Raw genomic sequence first — 26,177 nt, 5'->3', positions numbered from 1 at the left:
GAAATGATCAGGATCGAGTATAAACGTTCATTTGCCCAATCATTAGCCAGTGTAAAAGGGCTTTTACTCAACCTCTTTTACTTGGTTCATGGTCAACTTCTGCAAAGATAAAGAATCCAAATGTACATATTAAATTAAGGCAATCCCACGTAAAGCATATTTAAGCCATTCTCTATTTCTTTTCTTCTTCCAGTATATTACTTTGCCTACTTTTGCTGGCCATTAGCATCACTCTGCTTCCTTCTCAACTTCTATTTTTTGCTACTTCTCTCTTTGGCTTCTTCTTTTACTACTTTCTTTTTTTCTCTGCTAAAGTCTTCTCTCTCACTCAGGTATTTTTTTCTGGTTATATACTTCGGACCAGATAACCTTTCCTATATTCTTCACAGAGTTCCTGTTTTTTTATTTTTTTTATTCCTTTCTAAGCCCTGTTGGTAGTTGCTGGATCACAATATTTGTAATAATATTCTAATAATAGCAATACCAGATTAATCTCAGGAGCCTATATGCACAAAATGTCCTCTGGTAAAGTTTTATTGAGCCAGTGTAATTATAACAGACCATGGACAGCACTCCATCGATATGAGAACTTTTGCCACAGAGCGTTGAGTGGAGTACAAATAAATATTCATCTATTGGCGTTTACACCACTGGGAAACATCACATGTATATAAGTAGTGAGTGAAGAAAATATAATGTAGCTCTTACCCTGTTAACAGATGCTCTATCTTATGGCCACCCTTAGACATAGTGTTGGTGACTGATTGACAGGTGTGTTCTGCACATCAATCAAGGGCGTACGTATTAGTGAGGCAGACCATGCAATTATTATAGGGCGCTGGGGGAGGCTGGTCCCATCTCCTTTGCTACTGGATAGCGAGAACCTGTGCAAGACTCCCCCTCCAGAAGAATCTTATTGTTAGCAAGTAATGGGATGTGGAGGGTAAAACAAACACTAGTCCCTTCTGTCCTTGGTGGTGAATCCTAACACCATAATGGGGGGCTCTTTTTTTATATTTGCTGTGCGAGCCCCTCTCTTCTATGTATGCCACTGACATTGTGAGAGCAGGAGACATTCATTTTGTAATAGACAGTTTTTATTTACTAAAATGCTTTCCACATTCATTTTCTTACTAAAATCAAGAACTTCACCACTTAAATAAAACACTAATTTATGAGTGGACAGGAATGTTCTGCTTTTTTACAGAGTGTTTGAAACATTACTTCGCTTTGAGCAATTACTTTTTGTTAGCAGTGTCCACCAATGATAAGCGGATCATAGAGTGTCCTGCCGTGGCCTCCGAGGACCACCAGCAATTAGCTGTAATCTGTGGGGGGAGTCAAGCAGCATGTGTTCAGCGCCACCACAGGGGAAATTAAGCATTACATGGTGCCCATTGTAGTTAATAGCCTGGCCACTTGCTCCTCGGCTAATCTGCTTGTTTACGTGGCCAATAAAATGGTCAGTAGTCGGCAGCACATCTCCCTGTGTAATCGAAATGTATGGGGACAAATGATTGTAGTAATGATCGCTCATCCCCATATATAAGCAATCATTGCTCCTTGTGAAAAGAGCAAACAATCGCCGATCAACGAGCTGTCTTGTCGATCAGAGCTCGTTTTTACAGCCCAAATTGTGCCGTGTAATAGGACACTTTAAGTGGAAGACATTTATTGCAGTCACTCTCCACTCCACTGGTTAATAAACAAGAGTCCTGAAGGGAGGACCCCTCTCAATTAACCCAGAATTGTCTACTAGGGTATTTGATAATAGGTTTTCTAAAGAAGACATCTCCTTTATGGAACACATTTTTAATAACTTAGAAAATGTCAATCTATATCTCTATTCATGTTTCATGTTTGTTGTACAATAAGTTTTATTTGTGGAAATTGGTGAATGCAAACATTTTCCACATTCCATAGCACAACAGGGTTACATTCTTATAAAACAAGGACATTGTACACAAATTGTGAGTTTATATAACATATTCCTTCAATGTTAATACTAAAACTGTACTTTAATTGAAGCATATAATTCTGTCACAACTTTAGTTTTGATGGTGATGGATTATAGAGGACGCAGACAATTATTCTGAACGTTTAAAAATTATGTGTGTTTTTCTTAAATCGCTTCAAGTTTTCATGAGAATATCCGCTATATTTAGAGAAATAAACCGAGACTTGTAATGCTAAAAGTGAAATTGAAAGGACATCTCATTTAAGCGTTAAGGGGAAATATTTCATGATATGGAATGTGTGAACAGAAAGGGTACATAGCGTATGGGTGAATATCTTACATGCCTAATGCATGGATAAGGACCCATTATAGAACTGGACTCTTAGCATGGTGGTAGTTCAGTCAGTGACCTTTAAATCCTTTCTAAAATGGAGACAAGTATACTGAATCTCCTTATGTTATATTCCATTTGCAATTAGACTCTTTGGTGAAATAAGTTTTCAGAGGTTTCAGGGGGTTACTACCTTCTAAAGAAAGCAGAGGCATTGACTCAAAGCAGTGGCTTATGGTGTTTACGTAGTATTTGTAACCATGTATATTTTTATAGTATGATCTTTAAAGATAATTGTACAATCAAAATTTCTAGAATGACTGGGTCTCATATATAAAAACTTAAAGGGACATTCCTATCTCAGACATTTATGGCATATCCACAGGCCCCCTGACCTCCATCCTGCCTTCTCCCTCTATTGCTGGACTTCAGCCACTGAGTTAGATGTATGGCACCAGCAAAGCTTTCTGAGCTACTTGGTTTGCGTAACTCCAGTAGAAGTTAATGGGAGTTACAGAAACAGCATAGCAAGGCGAGCTACGCTGATTCCATAGCTCCAGAGTTCTAGGACAAAGCGTAGCTCCCTGCAACCAAATAACTCGATGGCTAGAGGTGGGACACGCATCTGTCGGACTTTGATGGCATATTCTGTGGATTTGCCAAAATGTTTTAGATGGAAATATCCCTTTAGAGTTGTTCTCCAGGACCATGATATTGATGGCCTATCCTTAGTGTGTGCATTGGTTAGCCCGCTTAAACTCGCTCTATAAATTTGTAATGGTGCGGGTTTAAAGACCAGGACTGCCTACCGTAAATTTACGGAAGTGGTCCTAAAAAGGGGTATTCTCATCTAAAACTGTTTACATAACTCCTATATAAATGAATGGAGGATGCCACACATGCATGAAGACCTCTCCATCTATTCTCCGCCTGGATATGGCAACTGGTGGGTTGGGGGTCGAGTGATCCACATTCTAGAGAGGAGTGCAGGTGCCAGAACTGGGACTCATATCTATCAGACATTTATGGTATTTCCAGAATGAATTAATAATTAAACACTAAACCTAGAAATTAAATGGTAACTAAACGTTCAACAAACTTCATAGTGATAAATAGTGTCAAAAGTTTTGATTGGTCTGGGTCCGAGCACTGTGACCCCCACCAATCGCTAAAATGAAGCAGCTGAAGCACTCGTGTGAGCTCTGAGCCGCTTTGTTTCTGTTTGGGTTTTTACGGAAAGCCGATGTAGCGGTGTACGGGCTCATAGACTTTCTATTGAGCCAGTACTTGGATACATTGATTTCTGGAAAAAGCCGACCAGAAACTAAGCAGCTCCGCGCTCACACGAGCGCTTCTGCCGCTTCATTTTAGCAAATGGACCCCCACCAATCAAAACTTTTGACATGTTATAGTGAGTGACATGTCAAAAGTTTGTTGAACGTTTAGTTACCCTTTAATGGTGAAAGTAAACCGGAGATTAACTTTGTCACATACTGTGCCAGTCTGCATTATTTTCTGCATATTTTCAAAACAGTCTTGTAGAAATCCTGCAGAGAACACAGGGGTTAATTTCCTACTGATCTGCTCCATTTTGTATGTTTAGTGTTCCTTTACCAAGTTAAAAATGTAAGGAGTTTTTTAATATGACCATAGCAACCAACAGATCACGCCTTTCACTTTCAGTCCTGGTCTGGAAAAATTAGAATTAGAATATGAGTACTCTAGGCTAGTGATTATGAACCTCACCTATAAGGGAGCTGGGCGGCTGCCTATTTAGCGGATATCAAGACTAAGGGCGGATTTACACGAACGTGTAATACGTCCATGCAACGCGCGTGTTTTTCACGTGCGTCGCACGGACCTATGCTAGTCTATGGGGCAGTGCAGACTGTCAGTGATTTTTGCGCAGCGTGAGTCCACTGCGTAAAACTCACGACAGGTCCTATATTTCTTTGTTTTTCGCGCATCACGCGCACCACACGGAAGCACTTCCGTGGGACGCGCGTGATTCGCGCAACAGCAGTCAAAAGTATGTTTGCAAACAGAAAAGCACCACGTGCTTTTCTGTGTACAAACATCCAAACAGAGTGTCATAATGATGGCGGCTGCGCGAAAATCACGCAGCCGCACATCCTATGTGATGACTCACGGAGCTGTTAAGTGCCTTTTGCGCAAAAACGCACACGCTCGTGTAAATCCGCCCTTAAACTGACAGTGAGTGCCCCTAAATCCTAACTGAGTCCGCAGCACATGTCCTGTCAGCCCCCCTAGCTACCTACCAACAATTGAATTCTCATTTTGGGAACATTCTAAAGTCCCGCCATCCGCACAGAAATGTCCACAAATCCTCCCAGAAACACTCCTTATGGGACATACAGTTTCTGCATAAACCTTACCCTATTCCACAATTTTGCAATCCTGTGAAAAACAAGATAGTTGGGAGGTATGGTGTAAGTACCTCCTAGAGAAAAGTCATCTACCCCTTTGAAGTATATGTTATACAAGTTGAAACCCTAGACTCTAGGCAACACTGACACTTTTGTTTTGAACAATCACTGATATTTCACTATAATATGGAAACTGGTAAAGCTGGTACTATCATAGCACTATTTATATATTTGGGTACATTTGTACTGACACTAATGTGGCTGTAGTATTATATGGATTGGGATGCTTTTTGCTATATTTGTCTTGGGTACCAAAAGAGTTTGACCTCCTGGTCCTTGCATCATGTATAAAAACCGATGAAGAAAATAGGGCAGCGTGACCATAGAAAACCAATTGAATTCCAGCTTTCTTTTTTTAGGAGAAAAAGAAAAAATTCTATAGGCATTATTAACACTTTTGTCTTCATCTGTTCTTATAATACTTACCTACTCTCCTGGCAAGTCTCCTACATTGGGTATGTTCCCCACAATGACTATGTTAGGGGAAGCACTATGCTAGCACTGTTTATAAGGGGTACTCTGCTGACAATATTGCTTATTATGCTAATTCTGTTAGCATAAAATCAATGCGGCAAAACAAAACCTAAAAAAATATACATTATCGGTATCACTGTATTCATACCGACCTTTAGAATAAAATAAATAGTTGTTTTTTGTTTTTTTTTGCTGCATGGTATAAAACTGGGGGAACAAACTTGAAACACAATTGCAGAAATTAAATTTTTGTTTTTTTTTGCATTTTCCCCAAAATCAATAAATAATACGTACAGTGGAGGAAATAAGTATTTGATCCCTTGCTGATTTTGTAAGTTTGCCCACTGTCAAAGACATGAACAGTCTAGAATTTTTAGGATAGGTTAATTTTACCAGTGAGAGATAGATTATATAAAAAAAAAATCCAAAAAAAATCACATTGTCAAAATTATATATATTTATTTGCATTGTGCACAGAGAAATAAGTATTTGATCCCTTTGGCAAACAAGACTTAATACTTGGTGGCAAAACCCTTGTTGGCACGCACAGCAGTCAGACATTTTTAGTAGTTGATGATGAGGTTTGCACACATGTTAGATGGAATTTTGGCCCACTCCTCTTTGCAGATCATCTGTAAATCATTACGATTTCGAGGCTGTCGCTTGGCAACTCGGATCTTCAGCTCCCTCCATAAGTTTTCGATGGGATTAAGGTCTGGAGACTGGCTAGGCCACTCCATGACCTTAATGTGCTTCTTTTTGAGCCACTCCTTTGTTGCCTTGGCTGTATGTTTTGGGTAATTGTCGTGCTGGAAGACCCAGCCACGAGCCATTTTTAATGTCCTGGTGGAGGGAAGGAGGTTGTCACTCAGGATTTGACAGTACATGGCTCCATCCATTCTCCCATTGATGCGGTGAAGTAGCCCTGTGCCCTTAGCAGAGAAACACCCCCAAAACATAATGTTTCCACCTCCATGCTTGACAGTGGGTACGGTGTTCTTTGGGTCATAGGCAGAATTTCTCTTCCTCCAAAAATGGCGAGTTGAGTTAATGCCAAAGAGCTCAATTTTAGTCTCATCTGACCACAGCACCTTCTCCCAATCACTCTCAGAATCATCCAGATGTTCATTTGCAAACTTCAGACGGGCCTGTACATGTGCCTTCTTGAGCAGGGGGACCTTGCGGGCACTGCAGGATTTTAATCCATTACGGCGTAATGTGTTACCAATGGTTTTCTTGGTGACTGTGGTCCCAGCTGCCTTGAGATCATTAACAAGTTCCCCCCGTATAGTTTTCTGCTGAGCTCTCACCTTCCTCAGGATCAAGGATACCCCATGAGGTGAGATTTTGCATGGAGACCCATATCGATGTCGATTGACAGTCATTTTGTATGTCTTCCATTTTCTTACTATTGCACCAACAGTTGTCTCCTTCTCACCCAGCGTCTTACTTATGGTTTTGTAGCCCATTCCAGCCTTGTGCAGGTCTATGATCTTGTCCCTGACATCCTTAGAAAGCTCTTTGGTCTTGCCCATGTTGTAGATGTTAGAGTCAGACTGATTAATGGAGTCTGTGGACAGGAGTCTTTTATACAGGTGACCATTTAAGACAGCTGTCTTTAATGCAGGCACCAAGTTGATTTGGAGCGTGTAACTGGTCTGGAGGAGGCTGAACTCTTAATGGTTGGTAGGGGATCAAATACTTATTTCTCTGTGCACAATGCAAATAAATATATATCATTTTGACTATGTGATTTTCTTATTTTTTTTTAATATAATCTATCTCTCACTGGTAAAATTAACCTAGCCTAAAAATTCTAGACTGTTCATGACTTTGACAGTGGGCAAACTTACAAAATCAGCAAGGGATCAAATACTTATTTCCTCCACTGTATGTATTATATGTGAAAAATAAAACTTGTTCTGCAAAAAGTAAGTCCTCATACAGCTCGATCAGCGGAAAAATTAAAAAAGTTATTCCTTTTGAAATGTGACAATGGAAAAACAATATGAAAAAATTATAGCAATTTTGTGATCTACTTTATTACCTTATTTTCGCTATCAGATAATAGAGCAGGTCAAACTTCCACCAAGGGGAGGAGAGAAGACTGATGTAAAAAAAAGATTCATAGGTTGAAAATTGGTGCGCAAAGAGTTGTGTGTGATCAAACAGGATCTTAGATAAGACACAAAATTGGTACGGTCAGAGAATAGAACTGTATAGAATTGGTAGATGCAAGGCAAATTTAATAAACAAGCTACGCAAGTGCCAAATTCACTAGACTACCCGTGAATGAGTTAGTACGACCTTTAGAACTGAAAAAACAGATTTGACTTTCGCCTCTTTGTTTAACCTTGTATATACTCTCTAAGAGAAACGTTCTTTGTAACGGCTCTCACACTCCGCCTAAAAAATGAGGATCTTGAACAGGGGACCGCCTGTATTAACTCAGAATTTTCTAATAGGGTGTATGAAAATGGGTTTTCTAAACTGGACAGCCCTTTAAACTACAGGCCAAATATGAAAATTCAGCTCTTGGTTACAAATATGCTCTGTTCATACCATGTTAGAGCACTATGTTCAGTGTACCTGTTTAAACATTGCTGCTAAATGTAGTGCCGCATATTTCGCCCATTTAATGTAATGGGTGAAATCCGCTGCAAATCCACAGCACAATCCATGGCAAAATCTGCACATAATACGTGCAGATTTTGCTGCAGAATCGTTGTAGATTCACTGCGGATTGCTGTGAATTTTTCCCCTGCATGTGGACTCAGCCTAAGGGGGCCGACTGTGACTTTATCGCCCAAGGGCTCACGTAAACCTAGAGCTAGCCCTAATACTAGTACTTAGTATGTTGTCTGTTATTTTTATGGTCACTGTCATTTTCACAGATTTTGCATAAATCGATAGTACAAGCGAAGATAAGAAACTTGGTAAAATATCTTATTACAGAAAAAGTCCTTCTTGCAATGTATGTTATGTATGCAATGTATGTATGTATGTATGTTAATATTTATGTCTTATTATTGCAGGAGAAGATAAAAACAATCATTCCACAAACCATTACATTGTCTCCTCAGCTCAACCAGGATCCACATGACTATTGTTCCTTTCCTGAAGAGGTGATATGCCAAGTTCCTGGAAGTCTAAGTAAGTTTAAGGCTGGGTTCACACAACCTATTTTCAGACGTAAACGAGGCGTATTATGCCTCGTTTTACGCCTGAAAATAGGGCTGCAATACGTTTGCAAACATCTGCCCATTCATTTGAATGGGTTTGCCGACGTATTGTGCAGACAACCTGTAATTTACGCGTCGTCGTTTGACAGCTGTCAAACGACGACGCGTAAATTGACTGCCTTGGCAAAGAAGTGCAGGGCACTTCTTTGCAACGTAATTTGAGCCGTTCTTCATTGAAGTCAATGAAGAGCAGCTCAAGATTTACGAGCGTCACAGATGCCTCGCATAATACGAGGAGGAGCTTTTACGGCTGAAACGAGGCAGCTGTTTTCTCCTGTCATTTCAGCCGTAAAAGCCTCTCATCGTGTGCACATACCCTAACAGTATGTAACTTAAAAAGTGGAATGAGATACAAAGAGCCGTGGATCATACGATAGATTATAATAACGGTGTATATAGTGGTGGCATGGGTTTTCGTTGTAGCGACTTCTTAGCTACAGTACGTAACCAAGATTTTTGGTTAACTTTGCCTAATAGGATTCAGTGAATATTGTTTCTCCACACAAAAATCCACAATAGGATTTAATTGTGGATTTATTTTTCCCCATTGAATTCAATTGGGAAAATCCACAACAAATCCGTGCTCATTCCGCTTCTGATATTAACATGCTGCAGATTTTAAAATCCGCACCAATTCAATTTCCGACAGAATAATAGCCCAGCATGTAGATGATACTTGTTAAAATTTCATCCACATGGCTGGTACTGTAATCTGTTATCTATTGCAGATTTTCCATGCACCAAACCGCACAGAAAATCTGCAGCATTTCCACTACATGTGAATTCAGAGTCATTGTCTTTTATCAGTAAGTTATGTATTCTCAAAGTAAAGGCCCTTTTACACTGGGCAAATATCGGGCAGACAAGCGTTTATAGCTCAAACACTCGTTCATCTACTGATCGTATAGTTTTAAAAACTGAAATATTATCATTTTAAACAGGGAGACGCGCTGCCGACATGATAATAATGTATGAGGATGAGCGATCGTAGTAACGAGCGCTCATCCCCATATGTAGCATCTTACGACAGGAGCAAACAAGCGCCGATCAACGAGCTGTCTCGTTGATCGGCGCTCGTTGCACCTGCCAATATTGGCCGGTGTAATAGGGCCTTAAGACCAAAATGTGACTGTTGTCTGAACATTGGTGTTAACTTTACTTGTCAATACTGATAAACACACCAATGCCTTTCTATATAGTTTTATTGATCGTGCCCTGCGAAAGTATTCACCCTTTTGGTGTTTTTTTGGTTTTGTTTCATTACAACCTTGAATTAAAAGGGATTTCTGGGGGGTTTTTAACATTTGGCTTACACAACATGCCTACCACTGTGCAAAATATTTTTTACTGTGACACAATAATTAAGACAAAAAATAGAGAACTTTTAAGTGCATAAGTATTCATCCAATGAAAGTCAACACTTAGTGGAGCCACATTTTGCTGCAAATACAGATGCAAGTCACTTGGATTATGTCTCTATTAGCTTAGCACGTCTAGACACCGGGACTTTTGCCCATTCTTCTAGGCAAAATTTCACCAACTACTTCAGCCACACATTCACAATAGGATTGAGGTCTGGGCTTTCACTAGGCCATTCTAAGGCTCTATTCACGCGACAGGGTCCGAGTGTCGGGTGATAAAAACGGCCGTTTTGGTCCGTTTTTCTCAGCCGTTTTTCATCCGTTTTGTTTTTGTTCCAGGCCGTGTTTCTGTTTTTAACAGCAGATTTTGACCCGTTTTGCATCCACTTTTTTCCCTGTCTGTTTTAAAAACGAATGAATTTCATGTGTAAATTTTTTGCCACACAATTCCCTCTGTAGATAATACCACACACTGCCCTCTGTCGGTAATGCCCCCTGCCCCTGTAGGTAATGCCACACAGCCCCTTGTAGGTAATGCCACACAGCCCCCTGTAGGTAATGCCACACAGCCCCTCTAGGTAGTGCCACACAGCCCCCTGTAGGTAATGCCACACAGCCCCCTGTAGGTAATGCCGCACAGTCCCCTGTAGGTAATGCCCCACAGTCCTCTGCAGGTAATGCCACACAGCCCCCTGGTAGGTAATGCCACACAGCCCCCTGTAGGTAATGCCACACAGCCCTCTGCAGGTAATGCCACACAGCCCCCTGGTAGGTAATGCCACACAGCCCCCTGGCTGGTAATGGCACCCCCTACCTTTCTGTAGATAGAGCCACCGTTCCAGGAGAAGTCCATGACTTCAATGTCCATATATGGACAGTAAAGTCAGGGACTTCTCCTGTAGCGGAAACGCCGGCCACAGCGCCGGGAATCTCGCTTCATAAGTCCCTGACGTCACTGTGTCCATATATGGACAGTAAAGTCAGGGACATCTCCTGGAGCGGAAACACCGGCCAAAGCGCCGGGGATTCCGCTTCAGAAGTCCCTGACGTCACTGTGTCCATATATGGACAGTGAAGTCAGGGACTTCTCCTGGAGTGGAAACACTGGCCACAGCGCCGGGGATCCCGCTTCAGAGGTCCCTGACGTCACTGTGTCCATATATGAACAGAAGTCAGGGACTTCTCCTGTAGTGGAAACACCTGCCACAGCGCCGGGGATTCCGCTTCAGAAGTCCCTAACGTCACTGTGTCCATATATGGACGGTGAAGTCAGGGAGTTCTCCTGGAGCGGAAACAACGGCCACAGCGGCGGGGATTCCGTTTCAGATGTCCCTGATGTCACTGTGTCCATATATGGACAGTGAAGTCAGGGACTTCTCCTGGAGCGGAAACACTGGCCACAGCTCCGGGGATTCCACTTCAGAAGTCCCTGACATCACTATGTCCATATATGGACAGTGAAGTCAGGGACTTCTCCTGGAGCGTTGCCGAAGCTGTGGCCGTGGGATTGGGGATTCCGCTCCTACAGGGAGCAAAAAAATACCCTCCTCCTCCTCACATGTGCTTCGCACTGTGAGGAGGAGGAGGAGGAGAGAGCGAGCGACGTAAGACACGGCCGTCACTCGGAACACATTCCAGTGATGGCCGTGTATTATCCGGCCCCATAGACTTTCCCAGCCCGTCAAAAAATCGGTCGTGTGAATAGCCCCATTTGGGGTCTAATGTTCCTACTGTAGGAGTGTGACAGACGTTTTTTCAACGGCCGACACACGGCCGGGAAACACTGTCGTTTGAATGGGGCCTAAGACATTTAAATGTTTACCCTTAAACCACTCCAGTGTACTTTATCAGTATGTTTATGGTCCTTGTCCTACTGGAAGGTGAACCTCGTCCCAATCTCAAATCTCTGGCAGACAAACAGGTTTTCCCTAAGAATTTACCTGTATTTACTGCCATCCATCTTTACTTCAATCCTGACCAGTTTTCCAGTCCCAGCCAATGAACAGCATCCCCACAGCTTGATGCGGCCATCACCATGTTCTTGTGGTAATGGGAAGTGTTGGTTTGTGCCACACATATCACAATAATGGACAATGATTGACAAAAAGTTACTATGATCGCTCTCCCCCTTGAATTTCCATCATATTGGCAGTGCATCTCCATGTTTACAAGTTGTGCTGCTGACAACGATAATATTTTGTGCTGCAGAAACGATTCAATTAGCCGATGTATTTGTCATGGTTTTTGCTTCATTATTTTTTTTGCATGTGTTTTTTGGGCAAAAATACTAAACATATTTTCCTGTAATTTTAATCAAAGAACACCAAAACTACCTTAAACAGTAACTAAACTTTTAGACTTGTCAGAAGTTTTGATCGGTGGGGGTCTGAGCACTATGACTCACAGATTGCTAAAACGAAGTGGCAGAAACACTCGGGTAAGTGCTGTGCCAATTCGTCTCTGATTGTCTTTTCTCGGCTTTCCTCGGAGTGGTGTACAGGCTCAATAGAAAGTCTATGAGTTTGTGCAATACTCGCTCAGCTTTCCGAGGAAAGCCGATTAAAAACAAAGCGGCAGAGCACCCACCTGAGTGCTTCTGTCACTTAATTTTAGCGATCGTGGGGGTCTTAGTGTTTGGACACCCACCGATCAAAATTTCTATGGTATTTTTGGCGTTCTTTGATTAAAATTACAAGAAAATTTGTTTATAATTTTTCCCCCAAAAAAACACATGTTAATGCAAAATAAAGCAAAAACCTAGGCAAAAACATCACTGACATTATTGTTATCTAGTATACTCGGTTGATGAAGGAAGTTGAGGCATAAGGGTATGTTCATACGCTGCAGATTTGATGTGTATCCGCCCAGCGGCGTAGCTAAAGGCTCAGGGTGTGGGACCCATAATGCAATGTCTATAGTTCAGAAAGGGTACCTGAGGCAATGTAGACAGTAGCGGTGGAGTCAGGCTAAGATGAAGTTCCGACAGTAGACACACACCCTGCGGGGTGCGACACAATAGAGACTCCAACTCTTGAAGGCACCATAGCACAGGACACAGGGTACAGGCAGCAGGAACGGGTAACACTGGGAACTGGAAAACACTAGGAGACCATTTTCAAGGACAAACTTAACCCCTTCCCTCCGCAGCCATTTTTCGGATTTTCACTTTTGTTTTTTCCTCCCGACCTTCCAAAAGCCATAACTGTTTTATTTTTTCATCAATATTGCCGTATAAGGGCTTCTTTTTTGCAGGACGAGTTGTAGATTTTCACAGCATCATTTTTTTTACCATATAATGTAGTGGGAAATGAGAAAAAAAATATTTGTGGGGTGGAATAGGAAAAATATAGCGGTTCCTCAACCTTTTGGGTGGTTTTATTTTTACGGCGTTTTCCGTACGGAAAAAATGGCATGTTAACTTTATTCTGCGGGTCAATACAATTACAGTGATACCAAATATATATAGTTTTCTTTATGTTTTACTACTTTTACAAGGAAAAAACTGATTGTTAAAAATAAAATTTTAGTTTTCTCGCCACATTCTGAGAGCCATAACGTTTTTTATTTTTCTGTCGATTTACCCGTGTGAGGGCTTATTTTTTGCGGGGCGAGCTGCAGTTTAGGTACGTGAGAATTTTTAATCACTTTTTATGTAATTTTTTGTGGGAGAAGAAGTGACCAAAAAACAGCATATATGAGGTTTTACATTTTTATTTTTTTTACGCGGTTCACCATGCGGACTAAATAATGATATATTGTAATAGTTCAGACTTTTACAGACGCGTCGATACCAGTTATGTTAACTTTTTATTTTTTTTACATTTTGCTTCAAGGGAAAATTGGAAAAGGGTTTTTTTTTTGAGCTTTTAATTTATTTCTTTTTTTGTATTTGTTAAAAAAAACTTTATTTGACTGTTTCTTACTTTTTTTACTTGTCCCCCTAGGGGACTTTAACCAGCGATCGTTAGATTACTTGCACGATATACTGCAATACTAATGTATTGCAGTATTTAGCGATTCTGACAGTCTCCTATGAAGCCCTTATAAGAGTACAAAGATCGCGGACCCGGGGCGACTTCGTCAGACTCCCAGGCAGCCGTGCCGTGCCAACCAACGGGGGGGGGGCGTAGGGACGTTACAGGGGGTCACCCCACTGTTTTTTAGTAATTTAAATTCCACATTCGCTATTGAACATGGCATTTAACTGGTTAAACAAGTGCGATCACGCTTGAACGGGATCCCGCTCGTTACCCGCAAGTGTAACACACAGCCGACACACTCGCTCTATGGAGTGGTCTAAGCCCGTGAGCCCGCTCCATATAGCCCCACCAGGCGTGCACAGTATATATACGGCGGATGTCAGGAAGGGGTTAAGGTAACACAACAATGCTCAGGCAAGGGTCGAGAGGGCAGAGCCCCTTTTATAGTCCCAAAGCATTCTGGGCTAATTGCAGTATTCTGCAACTGTGCGCGTACTGGCCCTTTAAGGCCGTGAACGCGCGGGCGTGCGCGCCCTTCGGGAGACAGTGTCCGGACTACTCGCTCGTCCATGACCGCGGACATCAGAGGGTGAGTCAGGATGATGGTCCGCAGCCATAGATGTTACAGTATCCCCCCTCTTACACCTCCTCTTACGCCCCCTCTTCTTGGGGCCAGAGCGGGAGAGAAACTTCTTCAGGGAGGAGGAGCATTGATGTTCTCCTCTGGCTCCCAGGACCTCTCCTCTGGATCAAATCCTCTCCAATCCACCAAATAAAACGTTCTTCCTCCTCCTACTCTCTTGGTGTCCAAGATCTCCCTCACCGCGAATGTCCCTGACGAGTCGCCAAGAGCCACTGCGGAACTAGGAGTCCTGTAGTAGCGGTTCAGGACCACAGGCTTCAGCAAGGAGATGTGGAAGGAGTTTGGGATCTTGAGGGTGGGAGGCAGACGAAGCTTGTAAGAGACAGGATTTATTTGCAGCAGAATCTCGAGGGGTCCGAGGAACCTGGGAGCAAACTTGCAAGATGGCACCCTTTTAGTCGGATATTCTTGGAAGACAGCCAGACCTTGGTACCTGGAAGAAACTGGGGAGGTTCTCATCTTCTAGTGTCTGCCTTTCTCTTCATGCGGTCGACCGCCAGCAGAATAGAAGATCGGGTCTGATGCCATATCTGCAGAGGGTCCCTGAAAGTAGAGTCAGCTGCAGGCACCTGGGACATAGTGGAAACAGGAAGAGGTATTCGTGGGTGTTGGCCATAGACAATGAAGAATGGGCTGGAGGTGGTGGACACACTAGTATGGTTTTTATTAAGAGAACTCAGCCCAAGGAAGTAGCTGCACCCAGTCATCATGCTGCCTGGAGATAAAGTGCCGTAGATAGTTCTCCATAATCTGATTAACCCTCTCGACTTGACCATTGGACTGGGGATGGTAGGCCGAGGAGAAGTCCAACTGTACACCGAGGAGACCGCAGAGTGCTCTCCAGAACTTTGAGTTGAACTGAACCTCTCGATCCGAGACAATATGCAGAGGCATGCCGTGCAGACGGAAGATGTGTTGGAAGAAGAGGCCGGCCAGTCGGGAAGCAGAAGGCAGACCAGTCAGTGGAACAAATTGAGCCATTTTGGAGAATCGATCCACCACCACCCAGACCACACTACATCCAGCAGAGAGAGGCAGATCTGTGACAAAGTCCATTGCAATTTGTTGCCAGGGGGCATCGGGCACAGGAAGTGGCTGGAGCAGACCAGCTGGTCTGGAGTGGGCAACTTTATTTGCTGCACATGCCGTGCAGGAAGAGACAAAATCTGGGACGTCTTTGGGCAGCGTGGGCCACCAGAACTGACGTGGCAATTAGGTCTCATCAGGACGATGAAGGATTGATGCTGACGTGAAGGCCTTCTTTAAGCTCTTGAATGCGGTCTCTGCTTTTGGAGTCCACACCTTGGCATTCATGCCCTTTTTGGTGAGGGTAGGGATTGGAGCTGTCAGTGAGGAGAAGTTGGGAATGAATAGCCGGCGTCTCCCAGGAGGGAGTTGCTGCCGGGAACTCGCTCGTCCATTGCCGCGGCCGTCAGAGGTTGTCAGGATGACGGTCCGCGGCCATAGATCTTACAGTATCCCCCCTCTTACGCCCCCTCTTCTTGGGGCCAGAGACGGAGAGAAACTTCTTCACGAGGGCAGGAGCATTGATGTTCTCAGGAAAATGGTCTGCAGCCATAGACGTTACAGTCAGCTTGGGCCCCCTTACCCTACCCAACACCCCAAGACCTCTGCATGCACTTATGCCCAGCTGCCTTGCCCAACAGCCCCCATCGATACCCACACAATATAATGCCCCCAATAGCCGGCCCACACAGTATAATGCTCCCCATAGCTGCCCCCATACAGTATAATGCTCCCTGTAGCTGCCCCCATACAGTATAATACCCCCATAGCTACCCCCATACAGTATAATACCCCCATAGCTGCCCTCATACAGTATAATGCCCCCCATAGCTGCCCCACACACAGTATAAAGCCCCGATAGCTGCCCCCACACAGTATAAGGCTTCCCATAGTTGCCCCCATACAATATAATGCCCCCGATAGTTGCCTCCATACAGTATAATGCCCCCATAACTGCCTACGTAGTATAATGCCCCCATTGCAGACCCCATAAAGTATAATTTCCCTCATAACTGCCCAACACAGTATAATGCCCTCATAGCTGCTCCACACAGTATAATACCCCGATTGCAGACCCCACACATTATTTATGCTCCCCATAGTTTCCCCCATACAGTATAATGCCGCCATACAGTATAATGCCCCTCATAACTGCCCAATACAGTATAATGCCCCCCATAGCTGCCCCCCACACATTATAATGCCCCCATAGCTGCCCCATGAGTGACTCGGCCCAGACAGGCACGATGACATCACTAAATCGTGCCTGTCTGCGCTGAGCCGCAAGTGGCTCACGGCACAGTTAATGCTGGAGCAAGGAGCCGTCAACTCCTTGCTTTCTCATTAAATTTAACTGTATCTGAGGACGCATATACAGTTGGAACTGGGACCTCGGTGAGTAGGTCACAACCCCCCGGTTGCAATGTTTTGTATCATGCAGTTTGCGGTGGGGAGAGGAGAGGGGGGCCCTGTAATTTAAAGCCCCACCCTCTCCTCTCTCCACCGCAAACACAGACAGCACAATAAAACACACATACATTACGGCCCCCTCTGCAGCTCACCTGCAGTCTTCCGTGCTCTTCCACACCGGCTCTTCCACACTGGTTGGAACGCCCCTCACGTGACGTCATGGTCACATGGTACACGTCTAAAGGAGCCCTGCCAGTAACCAGGAAGTTCCGGCGTCACGGCACATATAGAATTAGCATTAGCGCACTATGGGCCCCCCTGGTTTAGGGGACCGGTCGCAAGTGCGACTGCTGTGACCCCTATAGCTACGCCTCTGCATCCGCTTCAATTTACTGTACAATTTGTGTAGATGGGATTTTATTTTTTTCTACAATGTTTTGGGGGAAAAGGGAAAAAGTTTTTTTTCTTTGAACTGTTAATATTTTTAATATAATTAATATATGGAAAAATGTATTTAACTTTTATTATTAGTCCCTCTAGGGGACTTCAACCAGCGATCGTTGTATCGCTTGAATGATAAACTTCCATACTATTGTATATCTCAGTATATCGCCTGAGGCAGGGTTTAATAGGATCACAAAGGTGGCAGACCTGGGGACCTTCATTAGGCCAACAGGCTGCCATGACAACCATTGACACCCTGCAATCGCATCACGGGGGGGAAGCAGGATCCTTCTTGTTGCAGTGAAGTGTCGGCTGTTTCATACAGCTGACACACGCAAGTTATTTGCGGGCTCGTGAGCCCGCTCTATACTTTCCCTCTCGGCCTCCACAGTATATATATATGGCAGATGTCGGGAAGGGGTTCAAAACCTCATTTACATGTACTGGAAAAAAAATCAACACTGAAAAACAAGTATGCTGTTGATTTTCAAATCCACAACATTCCTACGTTATGGATTATGACCGCAGATATCGTCCATTTAATGTATCAGGTGAATTCCACTGTACAATCCATTTAAGAAGTGAAAGTTTTGCTGCAAAATCACTGTGATTTCAGCTGCGGATTTGTGGCAGGATATGAGGGTGAATTTTTCCACTGCATGTGAACTCAGCCTAAGGGCTTGTCCGAACGTAGCGGAATTGCTGCTTTTTTCTCGTCCAGAATTGAGGAATGAAAAAACGCAGCAGAATACAGTAGCAGCAAAGTGGATGAGATTTAACAAATAATGAGCGGAAAAAACGCTCAGAAATGGACCTGTGGTGCAGAATTTTATTCCAGAGCATGTCAATTGTTTTTGCATAATCGCTCCGTATTTTCTCCTGGGATGACGCTTTATCCTATATGACCGCTGCTGCAGCCAATCACAGGCTGTAGCAGCGGACACATGGATGAAACGTCATCACAGGAGGCCGGCCTGGATGACGTCAGAGGGTCGGCCTCCTGGGATGACGCTTCAACCCATGTGACCACCACTGCAGCTAATTACAGGCTGCAGCAGTCTCGTGGGATGAAACTTATTTAGTATGTTTTCCATTACTTAGAGTCCATCATGTTTCACCAAATTTTCCATAAATCAAGTACAAGTGATGATACATTTTGTAAGGCCTCGTTCACATCTGCGTCGGAGGCTTTGTTAGGGGTCTCCGTCGTAGATCCGGCTGAGATCACCGGAGATCAGCATGCTGCGCTATTGTCTCTGGTAAAACCACAGACACACTGACGGAAAGCCGGCGGAACCCATTAAAGTCAATGGGTTCTGTCGGCCGCTGGCGGTTTCCGTTTTGCAACGGAAACATTGCTTCTGGCATTACAGAATGTCACAATGCAGATGTGAACATAGCCTTAGATATCTTTTATAGCAAAATGCCTCTTTCTCCACCTACACCAACTTTTCTCTTCGTCCAGCCTCTTAAAACCAATCTCTCACTTTTAATCCACTGCTAATATCCGTCGATTTTCGGCTTCACTGGGGGATCAGGCTACAACTTCTGCCCATAGAAGTCTAAGAAGAGGAGAGGGGGTGGAGGAGGGCCATAGGTTCTTAATCTCAGCCTGTGCCTAACAGGAGAGCCTGAGTAAGGCCTCATGCACACGACCATATTTTTGTCCACCCGTAAATACTGGCGTAAATACGGGTCCTTGGTCACACGTATTCGACCCGCATTGCACCAGTATTTACGGACCCGTGCCCGTAAATACGGGTCCGGTGTCACCCGTACTCCACCCGTATTTACGGGCACGTTTTTGGCTGCAAAATTGCACTGCACTAATCGGCAGCCCTTCTCTCTATCAGTGCAGGATAAAGAGAAGGGACAGCCCTTTCCGTAATAAAAGTAAAAGAAATTCATACTTACCCGGCCGTTGTCTTGGTGACGTGTCCCTCTCCTGACATCCAGTCCGACCTCCCTGGATGACGCAGCAGTCTATGTGACTGCTGCAGCCAGTGATTGGCCTGTGATTGGCTGCAGCGGTCACATGGACTGTAACGTCATCCCACGAGGCCGGACTGGAGGAAGAAGCAGGGAGTTCTGGGTAAGTATGAACGTCTCTTTTATTTTTATTTTTACAGCTTTATCTATATTCTGATCGGTAGCCACTGTCCAGGGTGCTGAAACAGTTACTGCCGATCGTTTAACTCTTTCAGCACCCTGGACAGTGACCATTTACTGAGGTCGCCTAGCAACACTCCCATAATTACGGGTGCACACACGTAGTCACCCGTAATTACGGGAGCCCCATAGACTTCTATGGGCTGCCCGTGCCGTAATTACGGCCTGAAATAGGACATGTTCTATCTTTTTCAAAGACACGGGCACCTTCCCTTAAGCATACGGGGAGGTACCCGTGGCCAATAAAAGTCTATGGGCCCGTAATTACGGCAGTTTTTATGGTCGTGTGCATGAGGCCTAAGAGAAAGGTAAAGACACACAGTTACAGTATTGGGAGTGGTTTTAGTGCCAGACTTGGCTTCTCTGTTTCTAGAGCTGCAGCTCTGTGAGAACCATGTAGCATAAGTGTGATCTCAGATGCATTTCTGCATTCTCTAGTGGTCTCTCAATCTTACTAAGCAAAGCTTAAAATATTAAATAAATTACATCAAAGTATTCCCAAGGCTATGATCATACACTGTGCTGCAGCTATTAAAACCCCAGTAAGAGGACATGGCGTGTACCCTCTGGGGTACATGTACCAGGAGTTGAGAAGCTAGGCTCTAGATGACAGCATGTAGGACATTTAGCATGGCCGGAGAGTGTTTGTATAGTGAATAAGGGTCTACACTAGGAAAGTGGACATATTTTTATTGTACCCACCCTCCTTTGTATGCCCTTCTGTTTTTGTAACTCTAGACAACTCACCATTCTAATTTTATTTCAGGAATACATCCATCTCTGTGGAGCAGGGATGATATTATTCAGTGGTTACGATGGGCAGAGGAAGAGTATTCACTAAAGAAAACAGATGACAGCAAGTTTGTAATGAATGGAAGAGCGCTGTGTATTCTTACAAAGTTTGATTTTAAAGCCCGTTCTCCTAGTTCAGGTACAGAACTTTTCACTGTTTACATTCGTAATATTCGTAATATTAATAGAGATATGCTTTTGACAATATATAATTAATTTCCTTTATGTATTAATGTGAGATTCACATTTTTATCTAGAAATCAAATAAGCTGTTATGGAATAATTTTAATTTATTCCACTTAAGCAAGAGAAAGTAGTTAAGAAATACAAAAAAAATCTCCAAATTAGTCACCCTATGCTCGTGCAGGCACTATGTATGTGCACTTTATACACAATCTAAAGTAATTATGTTACCAAGACTAAAAGTACACTTCATAGTGTGAAACATGTCCGCCTACCAGAACCCTTCATAGCTCAAGCTGGTCAAAGTTTTAATGATAATCTTCAACGATACAAAAAATTATTATGAATGTTAATGATAATCGTTATGTATATTCTACTAAAAACAATCGGCTCTGACCAATGTAAATTCCCCCCACCAGTAATTGTTCGTGCTTTAAAATTATTTGATCATATAATTTATGTTACCATCATCTGCATCTGTCAAAAATTTATATGGCCTTGTGGGAAAGTGCGCGTTCAAGCTGGATAGCGGCACAGTTACGACACTCTGAGCCGCAGTAGTTTAGTATACTTTCTACAGGGCACATATCAGGCAACTCACCTCTCCCTACACTCCTGGCGAGCAGTGGCAAAGCGGCGTCCGTTACGGCAGAAATTACGGTACTGTTTTCAGGAGAAAACAGCACCGTAATTTCAGCCATAATGGCATGTGCAGGCGTCTTTCGCTGCGCCCATTACGGACGAAATTGAAGCTGTTTTTCCATGGAGTCAATGGAAGACGGGTCCAATTACGTCTCAAGAAGTGACAGGCACTTCTTTGACGCGGGCGTCTTTTTTACGCGCCGCCTTTTGACAGCGTAAAAAAAATGACCGTCGGCACAGAACATCGTAAAACCCATTCAAATGAATGGGCAGATGTTTGTCGACGCTTTTGAGACGCATTTTCGGACGTAATTCGAGGCTAAAATGCCCGAATTACGTCCGTAAATAGGGTGTGTGAACCCAGCCGGAGTCTTTCTGGCAATACTGTCTGGCCGCTGTCATACCTTTAGAACAAAGTCTACAGGCCCCATTCAAGATGGTGCCAGCTCAACTGCCTGGAAGAGACCATACGGTCCACCCTTCAAGACTCTTCGGAGCCCAGCCACTCATTCCTAGAGGGCTCTTCTGTTAGACACAGGCAGAAATTAAGAGCCTCTGACTTTACAAATCTGCTACAGCAATCCCATGCCCTACTTGAGATGGAGCTGAACAAGACCTCAGCTAAAATTACTCATGACCTCATTAAAGAAATTAGGGAGCTGGGCACCCGAACAGATCTCCTAAAACAGTGCATGGATGAAATGGTGTGTCCCACTCCTCACTCCAGTATGACCTGCTGGAAGACCGGGATGACAACTTGCAACTCCAGAACAAGCTAGAGGATTTTGAGAATATAGCCTGCCGGGACAATGTTTGTATAAGTGAACTATCCGAGCACATCGTTGACCTGCAAGCCACAATTACGGCGCTATTGCAGGAACTTTCCCTTAAAATCTCAGCAGAGCGCCTTGAAATGGATAGGGTTCTTCAAGTCTTGATGGCTAAGTAAGTTCAGGGACCCTCCGTGACATCATCACAAAGTTACATTTCTACTGCACCAGGTAGGAATTGATGTTGGCAGCCCATACTGCCACTTCCCTGACTTTTCAAGGTCACACGTACCAACTAATTTCTGACCTGGCACCTTTTATCATAGCCAAGAAACGTGCTTTAAAGCCCTACTTAGAAATTCTGCAGAGGAAGAACATCATGTACCAATGGATTTTCCCCTTTAAATTTACATTTATCTCCAATGACAAGGTTCGCACTGTCCTTTACCTTAAAGGGGTGAAAAAATGCTTATCACAGCTTTGTTTGGAAGGCACCACATCCAGCCTATCACCTCCTCCAGATGACCTATCCCAGAGCAGACCCAGTACCTCACAGCTTACATTCCAGTACCTATCCCAGAGCAGACCAGCCCAGCACGCAGCTATAAATGCTCAACCTCATCCCAGCATGTGCCTTGACTTCTTGCTGGACTTTCCACATTGTGCAGCTAAATGTAATCAGCTACTCTAGATTAGTATCACATACAGTTTTTTGCTTCTCATTTGCAACATACGCCTCTTATGCTGTTGCTGATTGACATTACGAGTAATTTTTATTGATTTTCAGTTTTTTCCTCCCCAACCCCCTCTTTTTTTTTTTTTTTTTAGTAATTTATTCTTATTGTTATCTTTTTGCTTATACTTGCATATTGATATGTAGGCTAATACCTGTATAATGTTTTCAATGTGTTCACAGTCATTCTACATCATGATGTTTCTTTAGGCTTCTGTCCCCCTGTTCCTTTACCCCCTCCGTTGGTCACACCAGATAAACTTTATATTGCGCCCTTCAATTCTACAATTGCAGAGAGTTCTCTATTCCTCACCACTGCAGTGCAATGTCGTCCCTCTTTCACCACACTTATCTTTCACGGAAACCCTACACATGGGTCGCTGATGATCCTTTACTGATCGATAGTTTAATGCTGCTCTCCTCACGCCCTTAACTTTAGTATTGCACAGCGTGCAAGGCTAAAACTCACCGCACAAGAAATCCAAAAGATTCCATTATTACCATATTATCCATGTTGATGTGGTTTGCTTACAAGAGACTCATTTCTCCACATCCTCTCGCGCCTAACCATATAGTCCATGCAGTACCTGGCTATTCCCCTACCTGTTTTAGAGGCTGTACTTCCACTTGTGATGTTCTGTATACCTGGAGGACTTGGAGGACTAGGAGGACTTGCACCACAGTAGCAAATTTTAGTACCAAGATATACTACCTCATTTGTACTGTGACAGGCTAATATTTGAGAAAAATTCCCTTTGGGAAGTCCTTCTCAATAAAAATATTAAAGGGGATTCCTATGCTAAGCAGAAGCTTGCCGGCATCCTATTTGTAGCCACAAAGCAGATGATAGCAAGCTCCTGAAAGCAACCTGTCCTCTTCTTATGAGAGATTTGTTCTCGAATGCAATATTACATGATTAACTCCTTATTGACCGGCCTATTTTAGACCTTAATGACCAAACTATTTTTTAAGTTTTTACATCGTCTCATTCAAAGAGCTATAACTTTTTTTATTTTTGCATAGCTGTCTAAGGTCTAAGGCCTTGTTTTTTGCGGGACAAATAGTAATTTTTAATAGCACCTTTTTGGGGTACATAGAATTTAAGGCAGGATTCAAAGAAAACAGCAATTTTTGCATTGTTTTTTTATTTAATTTTTTGGGAGGTTCACTGTGCGGGTTAAATGATGTAATAACTTTATAGTTGGGGTTGTTACGGACGGGGCGATACCAAATATGTGTAACTTTTTTTACTTTATTTTGTTTTTTAATAATAAAGCATTTTGTAAGGGGAATAAGTGGGTTTTTAATTTTTTTCTTCACTTTTTTGTTTTTACTTTTTATTAAACTTTTTTTTACTTTTTTACTAGTCCCACTAGGGGACTTCACTATGCGATCCTTCGATCACATTTATAATACACTGCAATACTTCTGTATTGCAGTGTATTATGCCTGTCCGTGTAAAACGGACAGGCATCTGCTAGGCCGTGCCTCTGGCATGACCTAACAGGCATATACTACATGCAGACCTGGGGGCCCTTATTAGGCCCCTCGGCTGCCATAGAAGACACCAGCACTCTGCGATCACACTCAGGGTGCCGGTGGGATGAGAGCTCCCTCCCTCCCTCTCTTCAAAACCACTCAGTCACCCTACTACAGTCCTTCCTGAAGATATAGGACCCATAAATAGCCTACATGTCCCCTCCTTGAGAGGCCTAAATTATCTCTCACCCCTAGGAGTCCCATTAATCACCCTACCGGATCATGACTCTCCTTTAGACCGAGCATATTTTGATAACTTGCCCACCGATACCCTCCCCTAGCCCTGTCTGTCCTTGTTCCGCTTTCTTGTTATCTGTGGGCCACCAGTTCCAGTTTTACTATGTCTCCACTTGTGTAGCAATTGTCTTTTGTCTTCTACGTATATGCAATGCAGTTACGATCTTCTGTAACAAAAGAGATGCCACTTTGTATTTGCTTGTATTAATGTTGTTTATTTAGAAATGTAATAAAAACAATGTTTTAAAAAAGGCATAATGTCTCCCATGATACAAAAAGATATTCCTGGTAAATATATATTTGTGTATGTTCCTTTTCCAATTAACATACTCACAAAAGCATTTGGAATACTTATCGTATCGGAAAATAATTCAATTTATAGCTCGTTTTACTTCTTCCTACATTCTCATTGTCTTCTGTCAGAGGTATGTTGAGTTGTGAAGATACACTCACAAAACAGCAGTATATCTACCAATAAACTAAATGGGTGACATTAGTCAGGTATGCCATTACATTATGACTGGCTTCTGACTACTTATGTCCAAACATTTAAAATCCATTGAGATAGCAGGAAAAGGTAGATGACAAAATTCTAAGACTGTTTAAAGCCTTAACAGAACAGGGCAGATCCTTATATTTAGCTTGTATATTCTCTGTGCATTGCATAACTACCAGTGATTTAATAGCTTTAATTTGGTGAACCTCAAAAACTTTGTAAGCGGTTCTCATAGGCAGGAAGGTATAATAAGAGCATGGCCTCAAATTTCTCTACCGCCATCATGGAAATATTCGGAGCTATGACTATAACGCTAGATTCACACGAGAGTAGGATATCTCGAACGTGAAAAACTGCCATTTTTCACGACCGGGGTGCATCTGTGCTGCACCCCTGTGGGACGCGTTATCACGCATCCCCCATAGACTAGAGCCTATGGAGGGATTCGTGAAGCACAAAAAAATTGGACATGTCCTATTTTTCATGGACCCTTCACAAGCTCTGTTGAAACAACGGTCGTGTGAACGGCCCCATTGAATTACATAGGTTTGTTTAGACGGCCGCCACACTGACTTATTCAACGTTCATGTGAATAAGGCCTAAAGTGTCTAAATGGCTTAGAAATTACAAAGCATGTCAAGATTTATTAAGTAATGTCTGGTATGGTGGCACAACACATATATAGGTGGTCCACCTTAAGATTTAAAACATTTAAAGTTGTGACACAAAGAGGATTGGAGGTCAGAGGGCTACATCTGGCTGAGCAGGTCTGATGTCGAACTATAAGAGACGTTGACATAACAGGAGTAATGTAGCTGTGGGTGCAGAGGTTGCAGTTGCAGCCAAGCAATGGTGCTATATCTACGTAAGATACTTCTACAGAATTATATCAATTACGTGATATTTGGAAGTGCCAGATTTTGCATCTGGGCTCAACAGGGTTTTCCAACAATCGAAAGACTCCCTAAAGCAGACTAAAATTGTTTGATGACATTTTAACCATGGTGACGTCATTATGGACGACATGTCAATGTGCTAGGACATAAACATTGGAGTAGTTGGGAATAACAAGGATAAATGTTGGAAAACCTCTTTCATGCTACGTTTCTGTATCACATATTTAATCATGTACTTTGGACTGTAAAAAAGACAGTAACACAAGCTAATACCTTTCTTCTTTTTTACAGGTGATGTTTTGTTTGAATTACTACAATGCATTAAGAATCACAGACAGGGGTTAGTAAGGTATTCTTTTTTCAGCCAGTGTATAAGAAAAAGTCACCATCCGCATCTACAGAGCT

At 43.0% G+C, this 26,177-nt stretch overlaps 1 long non-coding RNA gene across 1 annotated transcript in view; it reads left to right on the top strand.

Moving 5' to 3' along the window:
• The window catches only part of LOC142674968 (uncharacterized), a 37,057-nt gene extending 10,899 nt beyond the window's left edge, over positions 1–26,158 (top strand). Inside the window, exons 2-4 of the long non-coding RNA XR_012852023.1 lie at positions 8,245–8,362; positions 20,251–20,415; positions 26,064–26,158. This is a non-coding gene — a long non-coding RNA (uncharacterized LOC142674968). The remainder of the gene's footprint in view (positions 1–8,244; positions 8,363–20,250; positions 20,416–26,063) is intronic.
• The last annotated feature ends 19 nt before the right edge of the window (positions 26,159–26,177 follow it).

This window comes from Rhinoderma darwinii, assembly GCF_050947455.1.
Source record: "Rhinoderma darwinii isolate aRhiDar2 chromosome 2 unlocalized genomic scaffold, aRhiDar2.hap1 SUPER_2_unloc_22, whole genome shotgun sequence".
Lineage (NCBI taxonomy): Eukaryota > Metazoa > Chordata > Amphibia > Anura > Rhinodermatidae > Rhinoderma > Rhinoderma darwinii.
Note: the sequence above shows the minus strand (reverse complement) of the source record. Positions and strands in the feature narration are given on the sequence as shown.